This window comes from Rosa rugosa, chromosome 7 (assembly GCF_958449725.1).
Source record: "Rosa rugosa chromosome 7, drRosRugo1.1, whole genome shotgun sequence".
NCBI classification, from domain to species: domain Eukaryota; kingdom Viridiplantae; phylum Streptophyta; class Magnoliopsida; order Rosales; family Rosaceae; genus Rosa; species Rosa rugosa.
In genome coordinates, this window is record NC_084826.1 from 25,968,566 (window position 1) to 25,982,498 (window position 13,933).

Consider the following 13,933-nt stretch of genomic DNA (forward strand, 5'->3'; position numbering starts at 1 on the left):
ACAGACGAGCATAGGTCCACACCATGCCTTCAACCAAACACTTCAACAATCAAAAGAACCTCATTTCCATAAAACAATCCTCGTTGACTTAACAGAGTTGAATCAAGAGGTTCCTATTCCTCAAGGATTGTAACTCGCGGCCACTGAACTTATTCCCATACGAACCTACAAGACAACTGTAAGGTTCTAAGTACAACCCCTTCGAATATCCATCACCTAAGGAGTATAGTATGCTTGGCTAATACATGTATAACACTTAAAACACAGTATAAGTCAAATACAAATTCATATTAACCAAGTCAATACTATAGGGAAGGTATTCACGTTCCCTAAACGACCTAGCGGCCTAAACAACTCCCAACACTCACGCATACCCAATGACTTAGCCAATACCAAAGAGCACACGATGGGGATCCGCTGCAGACGGGCCATCACTCGGAAGGTATTGACACATCACCAAATATGCACCTTACGCTCTGATACCAAACTGTCACGCCCCGGATTTTGAATGATAAATTCAAATCCGAAACCTGAATAATTACAATTACAAAAAAACCAAATCTCGAAACTTCGAGTTCATTATTACAATTCACTCTCACAATATATTATAAAGCTCAAATGAGCATAACACACCTCACAACTTACAATTGTTGTAAAACTCTAACAATTGCTCTAACCGCACGATCACCGTCCTGGTTCTCCTGTCCTGTAGGATTACCCGCTACACAATTTGAATAGTGTACCGGGAGTTGCAACAACACAAAACCCGGTAAGCTTTTTACAGCCAGTATGAGTAAACAAGAAAGAACTGTTGATTTATTAGATTTCAAGACTACCACAAACCCACGTTACTTTCTCACTCTCATATATATATATAGACACTTATGAGTTACTCTCAATTTAGCTCATAAGATCACTCACTCTCACATATATATGTAGACACTTATGAGTTACTCTCAATTTAGCTCATAAGATCCCTCACTCTCATATATATATATAGACACTTATGAGTTACTCTCAAATTCGCTCATAAGATTTCCCAACATTTGGTAGACAGACTCATATATATATATAGACCCTTATGAGTTACTCTCAATTTCCCTCATAAGGTTACCATATATATATTGACACTTATGAGTTACTCTCAATTTCACTCATAAGGTCACTCCACATTTGGCAGACAGACTAGAGCTCTAACTGAACGTAACCACTCGTCCGGCCACAGACGTGATTACGATTTAATACTATTAATAACCACCAGCCCGGTACGAGAGCGTGATTCACTAATAGATGCCATGGTCACCTCGTGACCTAGTGATCTCCACAGATCACAACAATTTATTGTTCCTCAACAATAAAACTCAACACCTCTCACAATATATTGTTTCTCAACAATAAACTCAATACCTCTCACAATATATTGTTTCTCAACAATAAACTCAACACAACTCCAACAATACATATTATTTCACGTAATAATATATATACAGACATTCACACAGGAATGTCTAATACACCAACAATAGTTCATATGATTGCAAAATAAAGCAATTAAATATATTGGGTTCGTAATATGAACCACGTGAGGTTTACTCACCTCGATAATCCCGCTGCGTCTTCAATTCAGCTCAAAATACGATCCACAATCGTCCACCAACTCAAACCGTCAATCACCTAGTCCAATAATGATCTTGACTTAGCCAACAACTCAAATATGTAATTAAACGACGATCCAACGCTCAGATTCAAATTAAACGATGATCCAACGGTCGGATCTGAATTTAATGATGATCCAACGGTCGGATCCTCACGGATCGCCTTTAGGATCATCCTCCAAAATTATCACGAAGATCCAACGGTCAGATCTTCCTGAATCGCCTTTACTAACATCTCCACAAAATTATATGAAAATCCGACGGTCAGATTCTCACGAATCGCCTTCCGAATCACTATTTCTCAATTATACGAAGATCCAACGGTCGGATCTTCGCCCGTGACCTCACAAGGTCACCGGGACAGTCATACGATCAACATATCCAAAATTGAAGCAAAACCGATGGTCAGATCTTCACAGATCGTAAACCGAAGATAAACGTAAAAACGTTAAATAGTAACGTCAAAACGTAAATCCACTATTTATCAACTTTTTCTAACATGACCATGTTATATATCAAAACGCTCGTATGGATGCATAGATCATCGCCTAGATAATGAAAACTCGAAATATGGTCTGATGCGCCGCCACAAGCGGTGGTCAGTGGGCGGTCAACGCGGCGGTCAACGCCGGTCAACCACCTCAGATGGCAAAGTGACCAACTACAAACTGGTTCAAAATGAAAGGGTGGTCGACTTTCATACCTGGAGCTAAGCCTGGTTCGGCCTAGATCGTCCTAGATCAAGCGTTGAAGTTGGATTAATCTCGTGCGTCTGATCAGATTCCAGATTGAATCAGGGACGTCGAAATCTTCAACTCGTGATCTTTCACTCCACACTCCAAATCGTCAAGCAAGGCCTATATGGTGATGATCAGGGGGAGGAGGAGATCACGAAAATGGGGAGGATCGGCCCGTGCAACGCCGGCACGGCTGAGATCCGGTCGGGTCGGTTACTCCGCCTGGGGTCGCTTCGATCCAGCTCTGGGGGCAACGGCGGTGCAAGGCAGCGGCACCAGGCGACTGGGCGGCTTGCGGCGATCACAAGGAGGGCCGGGTCGTGGCCGGAAGACGCCGGAGGACGAAGATGGGTCCGGGTCGGGTCAGTCGGGTCGGCCGCGTGGGAGAGGAGAGAGAACGGAGAAAATGGGGGACTGTTCCGCAAAAAGAAATTGTTTCGTCCTTAAATGAAATTTCTGATTTTTTTTCGATATTTATAGAAAATTCCCAAATTTCAAAAGTTCATAACTTATTCATACGAACTCCGAATATTGCGTTCCACATGTCCACGAACTCGTATCGACGAGCTCTACAACTTTCATGAAGGAAGTTTTCCCAAATTTTGAACGTATAAAAAGTCAACTTTGTTGACCCCCTAAAAACGTTCGTTTTCGAAAATAAAATCGTTCGAACTAATTCCACACTTCTCCAAGCTTCGTACTCGCTCCTACTATCGTGAAATCATTTCTAAAAATCCACGGAATTTAATTTGGATTTTCCGGGGTATTACAGATAGCTTCTATTTTAGTGTAAATATGTCATTAGAAAAAGTTCCCAGTGAACTCTACTTGTTCATTATTAGCTACTTAGTACTTTTTTGTTCGTATAAGACATGTTAGTACTTAGCTGACTTTCAATTTCAATGTGAATGATATATGGCTTCAATTTTAGTGTGAATATGTTATTAGGGAAAGATTCCCCGTTGAACTTTACTATTGGCTACTTAGTACTTACTTGTTCGTGCAAGACACACTAGCTTATTTTAAGTTTCAATGGATGATGGCTTCTATTTTAGTGTGAATATGTCATTCGGGAAAGGTCTCTAGTAAACTTTACTGGCTCATTATTAGCTACTTAGTACTTATTGTTTGTGTAAGACATGCTAGCTAACTTTAAATTTCAGTGTGGATGATGACTTCTATTTTAGTGTAATTATGTCATTAGGAAAAGGTCCCCAGTGAACTTTACTAGCTCATTATTGGCTACTTAGTACTTATTTGTTACTGTAAAACAATGTGGATAATGACTTCTATTTTAGTGTAATTATGCCATTAGGAAAAGATCCTCAGTAAACTTTACTAGCTCATCATTGGCTACTTAATACTTACTTGTTCGTACAAGACATGTTAGCTCTTTCAGTTTCAGTAGATGATGGCTTCTATTTAAGTGTGAATATGCCATTAGGTAAATGTCTCCAGTGAACTCTACTAGCTCATCATTGGCTACTTAATACTTACTTGTTCGTGCAAGACATGTTAGTTCTTTCAGTTTCAGTAGATGATAACTTCTATTTAAGTGTGAATATGCCATTAGGTAAAGGTCTCCAGTGAACTCTACTAGCTCATCATTGGCTACTCAATACTTATTTGTTACTGTAAGACATGTTAGCTGACTTTAAATTTCAGTGTGGATGATGATTTCTATTTCAGTGTAAATATGCCATTAGGGAAAAGTCCCCAGTAAACTTTACTGGCTCATTATTAGTTACTTATTACTTATTTGTTCGTGTAAGACATGTTAGCTGACTTTAATGTTAATGTGGACGATGACTTCTATTTTACACCTTCCTTAATTGCACTTTTTCTTTGATTATTGCTGTGTTGTACACCTATTGTTCATTGAATTTCTACATAGTATTAATAACATTATGATTGTTTTTTCATGTAAAAATAAACGAACAGTTGTATTACTGAAGTCTCACTTGACCTTTAAGGAACACTTCCTCATGTTGCGTTTGGATGAGACAATATTAAATTATCGAGAAATTTTGAAATGATGGAATCTAGAATTTTATCAATTCAATTTATTAATGATATTTTCTTACCTCTTCAATTACCAGATTTCATAGGTTTTAATTACAATTTCAATACATTTTCTTTCCATTTTTGTGGATCCAATTTAATTTTTGACTTTTCTAATTAACTTGTTTTTTTTTTTTAAATAAGGGCCAGTACAGCTGCCCTCAAGCCTTTACCATTAATGAAACCATAGAATACGCACTAATAGTCTAATTAACTTGTTAGTGTAAGGTAAACTAATCTTCCATTAATTTTATTAAGTTCATTTATTAAAAGAGTTGAATATTACTTCAATTTACCAAATTTGATGGGTTATAATTAAGATATTAATATTTTTTTTTTCATTTTTGTGGAATCAATTTAAATTGGACTTTTTTTTAATCAATATTTTTTTTAATTTTGTGGGTTAGAATTATGACATTAATATATATATATATATATATATATATAATTATATATGTATATATATAAATTCTACATCGAATATATATATAAATTTTTCTGTACGAATTATATATATACATATATAATTATATATATATATATATATATTTATATATATTTATACACACAAACACATATTTGTATATAATTTTTTTTGACGAATTATATATATATATAAAATAATAATAAAAAAACCAAAATAATTTAGAGTCATTAGATTTTGGAAGGATAAGATTGTCTTTTTACTCAAGAATTACATGGCATGATTTGACAAATAGGTGATGTGTGTAGGTGATATGACATGACACCTAGGATTGAGACCACAAATCTTAGGCCTCATTGAGGCCACAAATCATTTTCCTTCAAGATTCTGTCAGGCGTAGATGTATCCCTCATTTATTGGAAGTAGCAACGATGTACCGCATTTATTGTATATTTTCAATACCTGGAACATTTGTGTTCACTATAACTCTAACAACATTTTCCTTATATATAACATGCATGCAAGTATACCCACAAGTGCAATGCAGCAAAATTTTCTACAAAACTATGTCATACATGTCTTCAATCTCCATTATAAAGCATGCAAACAGTATAAATAGGACACAATTCGAACTCTGTTTCTAATGGGGAATATGATTTTGAAGAAACAATAATGACTTGACCTAGTTATGGTCGTTTGTTCCACACAAACTTGACAAACTTGTTAATATTTTTCATGCTACTTGTTATTTTAACCTCTTAATCAATTTCCCTCCTAACAACGTGTATGTCACCCGAATTAACTACCATTAACACCAAACCAGTTGAGGAATTTTGAACTCCCACTACTACAAAAATCGATCATGTATGCACCAATCATGGATTTAGGTAGTGTTCTGAAATGTTGAATATCCAGAATTGACAGCTTGGAGATATGATGATTAATCACGGTTAAACATCCTATTGGACATATATTTGTTCCAATGCTTGTGCTTGGGAAAAATGATCAGACCGAAAAATGTTCTTTGTTAGTAGTTCATGTGAATGATAAATATGTAGAGATACTTGATAGTACACCAAATTCGGAAAAAAAATATATATCATAAGTACGTGAGGCACATGCGACAGTAAGTATGTTAAATATACGATATAAAAATCAATGATACCAAATTCTTCTTATAAGTTCAATGATACTTTATTGTTTTTTAGGGAGCTGTTGTGAATGGTAAGACTAATATCAATACGTATTGACTTTGTATTGCAAACATCCATATTGGACAACATATTTACTGAAGATATTGTGGAACATTTTTATCCACCATGTGCATTAAGAAGTCTGTCTTTCACTGTTGACGGAAGCGGGTCAATACGGCCTAATATTACTGTTTTTTGACTATTTGTAATAAGAAATATGTAACGAGATGGTAAAAATAGGGCTGAAGGGGCAATGACAAAGCTATATAAGTGTGAAACCATATATCGATACTACCATGCGGTGTTTGAATTGTTGTGCTAATTTATAACAATTGTGCATGCAATATAATTGACCAGTCACATAGTAGAGGTAATCACCGATTTTTATTTTTATTAGACCCTTTTTGTCACTAGTTTAGTCAAACTTCGTAACATATCGCATGACCTATCTATTCTAATAGAGAAATATCAATGGAGAGACCTAGCTGGCAGAATATATCGATCTTATCCCCCAAATTAATTCTGGTTGTTCCAACCTTAATTGCTCACCATATCCCTTACCTCAACCCCTAACTCGTCCATGAATGACACACTCTCTCGTCCACTGTCCCCCTGTGTTGTCCAGAAATAGTTGAAGTGTGTGTGTTCCATGGCCAGCGTCGTCTCTCAAGGAGAATATATTATTGCACTCGTGACCAAAGAATCTTGCTCCGACAATAATCTGTTGCAAAAGGATTTGAGATTCTCAAGAGCTACAGGGAAACAGTTGCCTTTCCAATGAGGAGGAACATGTCTTGGGTTTTAGTCGTCGAAATTGCGTTGTTCTAGTCATAAACCTGTGTTAATGACACCAACGATGATGTTGGATCCCCAATCTATAGCTGTAGTATGCCGTCATTGGCAGTGTCATTTATGTTGAGTCTAAAAAATGTTGGGGATCTCATTATATTAAGTTAGAGAAGCTCGTCGGAAAATATGCCAAGGATTTCGAGACGAGACGCTTGGTTAGCTCGTCGACTTGTTGTGCGGTGAGTTTGGCAGAGAAGCAATTGAACACGGTGGTGTAGACATAATAAAGAGAGTCATTTGTTGTGACAATGCTGTGGAGGGTGGAAGTGTACCAATACTTGATAGTGGAGTGTTGCGAGGGCTTCATGTTATTTTGGACAAGGACAATGTATTCTACTAGAAGTACTTTTAATGGAGTAGGCCGGTATTAATAGGAACCAAAATTTTGGCAAAAAAATAGAGAGGGATGTGTGTTGGTCTTGTCGTGGTTTTGGAAGATAGAGAGAGAGAGAGAGAGAGAGAGAGAGAGAGAGAGAGTAAATTTTACTCAAGTGTACTTTAGAAAGTAAATTGAGATTGAAGCCAAAATATTAATAAAAATTTCACTCCCCTTTCATATTCTCTTACCATATCACAATATATCATAATAAGACCATTGAAAACTAAGAGACTAATATTCTAATAATTGACATTATCACATACCGGATGGAGAGGCTGCTATGTCAATTTGACATGGTCGGATTATTAACTACTGAAAAACAAACTATATATCTTATATATTAGACAAGGTCCCTTTTACTTCTATTATTTGACAACATTTACCAATTACATTTTTTTACCTATTTTCGTAGTTTACACCAGTTTCATTGAGAAGTTTTAAATACACACCCCAAATTACTTAATACACACTCCATACTGAATACACCACCCATTTAATTTCTCATTCTAATATTTTACTAAATACACAACCCAAAGTACCTAAAATATCCTTAATCTCAAAAACCATGAAATATCCTATTATTTGACTATATTAAGGCTACTATTTAATATGATTAGTATATTCTAGTATATTAATTGATGTTTTGTAAATAACCATATTGATTACTTGTGTTAGTTATTGAGAAATCCATAAAAATTTATTATTATTCCCTTTAAATAGATGCATATAAATAGGTATCGTATTATTTGAGTTCTCATCCACCAAACACCATGTTGATCAAGTATAAAATTATGAGTTGAACATTTAACCAAAACTATATCAGTAGTTTCTCCACAATGGCGGAACTACAAAGTTGTCATTAGAGGGGCCAAACAAATTAACAATTATAAAGTTTTTTCACCCGTGATGTTTTATATTAGAAAATAAATGGATTAATCATATCTCTTAGGGAAAAAAAAGGAAATTAACTAAAAAATGGGAGTAAAGCGATCCGTTTTAAAAACATTTAATGCCATTGATTTTGAAATTCTAAATATTATGGTTTCTAACCTCACTTAATTACAATTTATTTAAGGTAAAATTAAATTAGATAGTTTTAAACTTTATTCTTGTATTAAATTAGGAGGCTATGTATAGAAATTTATTGTGTTTATCTAACTATTTATACATAAATAGAATAATATAAGGAAAATATGACTATTTTTTTTGTCTTCTAATGCATAGATGTCTGTTATGGTCATTTAACTTACCTACAAAATTTAATTTAAAATATAAAATAATAGGGATGTGTATTAAGTGATTATGGGTGTGTATTTAAAATTTCTCAGTTTCATTGCCCAAAAAACATTCAGTTGCTTCAACAACCAATTTAGATTTCAAGATTCTGTCAGGCATCTACGCATCCCTCATTTATTGGAAGTAGCAACGATGTACCGCATTTATTGTATATTTTCAATACCTGGAACATTTGTGTTCACTATAACTCTAACAACATTTTCCTTATATATAACATGCATGCAAGTATACCCACAAGTGCAATTTCTACAAAATCATGTCATACATGTCTGCAATCTCCATTATAAAGCATGCAAACAGTATAAATAGGACACAATTCGAACTCTGTTTCTAATGGGGAATATGATTTTGAAGAAACAATAATGACTTGACCTAGTTATGGTCGTTTGTTCCACACAAACTTGACAAACTTGTTAATATTTTTCATGCTACTTGTTATTTTAAGGGCTATATACAAATTACTACCCTGTGGTTTAGGTCCAAAATCAATTCAGTCCCTGAACTTCTAATTTCATCAAAAACACCCCTGCACTTTCAATTTTGATCTAATAGGTCCAATTTGTTAGTTTTCCGACAATTGAGTTGTTTAACTTGTTAATGTGGCTCATATATGGCCTATGTTTTATGATGTGGTGTCGAGGTGGTATGCATAGTCAATTTAGGAGTGAGTCCTACTATTAAAAATAAATAGTTTTTCAACAAATAATCCAACTATAACTTGAACCTATAACATAATATTAACAAATTGGACCTATTAGATCAAAATTGAAAGTGCAGGGGTGTTTTTGATTAAATTAGAAGTCCAGGGACTGAATTGATTTTGGACCTAAACCACAGGGTACTAACTAGTATTTAGCCCTTATTTTAACCTCTTAATCAATTTTCCTCCTAACAACGTGTATGTCACCCGAATTAACTACCATTAACACCAAACCAATTGAGGAATTTTGAACTCCAGAATTGACAACTTGGAGATATGATGATTAATCATGGTTAAACATCATATTGGACATATATTCGTTCCAATGCTTGTGCTTGGGAAAAATGATCAAGCCAAAAAATGGTCTTTGTTAGTAGTTCATGTGAATGATAAATATGTAGAGATACTTGATAGTACACCAAATTCAGAAGAAAAAAAAAATATCATAAGTACGTGAGGCACATGCGGCAGTAAGTATGTTAAATATACGATAGAAAAATCAATGATACCAAATTCTTCTTATAAATTCAATGATACTTTATGGTTTTTTAGGGAACTGTTGTGAATGGTAAGACTAATATCAATACGTATTGACTTTGTATTGTAGACATCTATATTGGACAACTTATTTACTGAAGACATTGTGGAACATTTTTATCAGCCATGTGCATTAAGAAGTCTGTATTTCACTGTTGATGGAAGCGGATCAATTCGGCCTAATATTACTGTTTTTTGACTATTTGTAATAAGAAATATGTAACAAGATAGGAAAAATAGGGCTGAAGGGGCAATGACAAAGCTATATAAGTGTGAAACCATATATCGATACTACCAGGCGGTGTTTGAATTGTTGTGCTAATTTATAACAATTGTGTATTCAATATAATTGACCGGTCACATGGTAGAGGTAATCACCGATTTTTATTTTTATTAGACCCTTTTTGTCACTAGTTTAGTCAAACTTCGTAACATGTCTCATGGCCTATCTATTCTAATAGAGAAATATCAATGGAGAGACTTAGCGGGCACAACGTTGGTGATTTGGGTAAAAAATATGAACCATCACTTATTCATGGCCAGAAGGCAAGTACATCAATTGTTGTCTTGTACCAAAATCATAAATGACACAAGCTACCAAACAAACTGACAGGTACCCTCACTAAAAAACAAATTTATCTCGCTTATTTAAAGACAAACGAGCCTATCAAAGGACTAAAATCCTGACTAACTTAACCCTCATAACAGTAAAACTATTCACTGAGAGACCACAATTGGTGTACAAATAGAGAAACTAGAATTAAGTAGACAGATGAGGCTATCACGCCCCGGACCCCGTGCTGGTGGATTTAAGCACCTGACGCCGAATTCGAGGTATGAGTGTTACAAAGCAGAATGTAAATAAGTTCTTCATTCTAGGCTCGTCCAATCTCTTTCCGGCTCGACAAACTCTTATACTTCTTTGCAAAAGGTATTAGCGATGGGTGGGTGAGCAAAACCACGCGCTAAGTAAGTAGATCATGTAATATGCCAGTAAAGCCATGTCATTTTTCACACGCTAGAAAATAGTATATCGTATACACAACAATTCAGATCAATTCATTACATCGCATCTTCCCTTCTTATTAGTTATCCTTCAATTTAGTGACCCCCCACAGGCACCCTAATGGCCTTCTCTATCCCTATACCACCGTGTGACACATCCTTACCTAAGTATAACCAATCAAGAAGTTCTCATGTTTCATGACTAGTCAAATAATGGATCCAGCACATAATGTATAAACCCCACATATTTCACAAATAAACATGCTTCACTTGAAAATAGAGAGATATTTCGTAAATAGATAAAATCATGTTTTTTCACAACTTTTATAAAAATAAGAATATTTGAAACATATTACACAACTCACTCACATCGACAATACGAATCGCTTCCCAAAATACTGATCGTAAACTGAGCCTCCTAAGATAAGTTTTCAAGAATTAACCGTTTGATCTAACTCAAACCTTCATGGATATAAAGAGGGCATCAGACGAATCCGTAGCATTTCGCGGATCCTGAATCGGAGTTACGGATAAAATGTTATGATCCGCCAAAGTTTTAGATAGAGAAAATATAGAGAGAGAATCTCTCAGAAAATCTACGGAAGAATGTGGTGGCTAAGTCCCATTTATAGGGAAAGTTGACCAATAAAAAAAGACCATGTGTCAACATCTAAAGTTTCCACTAAGGTACTTGCATCACTTGTCAACTAATTACCAAACCTTGTCTAACCAATTGACAAGTGTCCTATGACTAGTGCAAATGCTAGCTGCACTCCACCTGCTGGATTCAAATTTGCTCACCACCAATACTTTGGTGGTGATACCACCACTCAATACAAAACTGCCACGTGTTATAAAACATAATTATAGTTTTTATTAAAAAATTATATTTTAAGTATTAAATTAATTCTATATGACGTGGCAAGTTTTAATAGGGTGGTGATATCACCACAAAATAAAAGTGGTGAGCAAATTTGAATCCCCAACTGTTGCCCCTTGCGCACCAGTATGGCCCTCCAACCAATGGCACGACGCCACGTCATTAAATAGTTCATTTTGTATCCAAATTTTAAAAATTCTTTAAAAATAGCTCAGAAATCTGAAAAATTTATTGAAAAATGCTGCGAACTCTTGGCGACCTCTACATTCCACTTCTAACCTTAAAAAAAAAAATGACTTACTTCAAATTCCAGGATCTCACAAAGGCGCATGCCCAAAAAGACCTATACCCTAGCAGTCTAGCACACTAGCAAACCAATCGCTGCTGCCGTCACCAATGTGATGCCCCGGAATTTCGTATTTATTTTCCGAGGATTTTCCGGAAATTAAATTGTGGTTATCGGACGGTTTCGTGGCTCGTGGATGGAGTGGAAGTATTTCGGACGAATTTTTATTCGGAAAGTATGACTTTAGGGGGTTTGCAAAGGTTGACTTTTGAAGTGTTGAGATTCTCCGAAAACTTCCTTCACGAAAGTTGTAGAGCGCATCGATACGAGTTCGTGGACATGTGGAACGCGAGAATCGGAGTTCGTATGAAGAAGTTGTGGGCTTCGGAAAAACTTTCCATTTTGGTATAAAAGGACGAAATTTTCCGAAAATTGCAAAGAATGCCAGATTTCCAAAAACGGAAACCCAGCTCTTCCCGAGCCCGCGCGCAGGCAGCCACTTTGCCGGCGTCGTTCTCGCTCGTCCGGCCACCGTTTGCTTCGATTCAAAAGTGGGTTTTGCTCGCCTCAATCCCCTCTTGAGGTCTGTGGAAGGATTGAAGAGAGATTCGAGCTGTGGAGGGAGCTACATCGACTAGAAGTGGCCGCTTCAGGGATGAAATCTCCTTGATCGGAGTCGGAGATTCCGGCCACCTTTGCCGGTGGTTCTTGAGGGCTTTTGGAGCTTGGAGGACGTTGATGCTTCCCACAAGGTGGCTTGCATCGATTCAACTCGTGGAGGCCGAATTTTGGAATTGAAATTCTAGGGTTTCAATCGGTCCGGTTTGTTCTAAGGTAAAATTCGATCGATTGGTTTATAATTGGACTTTGTTGTAGTTATGAAAGTTGAAATTGGGGTTGAGATGAAGAACTTTGGTGTTGGAAGTTTTGTCAAATTCCGAGTTTGGTTTGGCGGCGGTGCCGCCACTGTGGTGGTGTTTTCCGGTGGTTTCCGCCCACCTCAGGGATAGTTTCTGTTCCTGAGTTCGATCTACTCGTCGATACGAGCATTTCGATATATTGTTTGTAATTTTTGGAGATCGTATGAGCATGTTGTGATTTTTACGGTTTCGAACCGTTCGATGTTTCGATCCGTGAGGATTCGAGCTTCCGGTCGACTTGTGGTTTTGGCATATCGATCGTAGAAGTATTCCGGAGACATTTGGTGGTCTCGGATGTGGTTTCGCCTCGATTGGCGTCACTTTGGGGATTTTAGTTCAAAACAGGGGTTTCAGACTTAAATCAAATGTGAATCGTTACTAAGTGGAAACTGTTTGTGATTAGGTACTTGACGAAGTATTTGGACGGTTATTTGGCGGATTGGCCGCTTTGTTCTTTGTTGAAGACGCAGCGGGAATTCGAGGTGAGTAATCTCACAAGGTTCATTATGAACGAAATTACCATTATTGTTTTGGCGTTAATTATTTAACTGCAAACTATAGTTGGTATTAGTAGGCATTCCTGAGCGAATGACTACGTATATATATATTTACGTGAAATATATATATTCTTGTGGATGATGTGTGATGAATAATATGCATGATGGGTTCATTTTATTGTTGAATGAGACTTTTCATAGAAACAATATTGTGGAAAAAGATGTTTTCTATTGTTTGAAAAGTATTGAGTTTGATGTGACATTTTGGAGTCAAGCGTGACTCATTTTAAATGTATTGGTCCTTGTACCGGAACTAGATGGTCGTAACGTTTTAGGTCAGGTGTGACTTACTTAACGTTGGCTTGAGACCAGATGGGGTTTGAAAAGCATGGGTTGCAGATGGTGACCAATGGTTGGTCTGAGACCAGATGGGGTCTGAAGATCAAGTGTCACAGATGGTGACCAAAGGTTGATTCCGAGAGCAGACGGGGTCTGAATGATTATAGGTCACAGA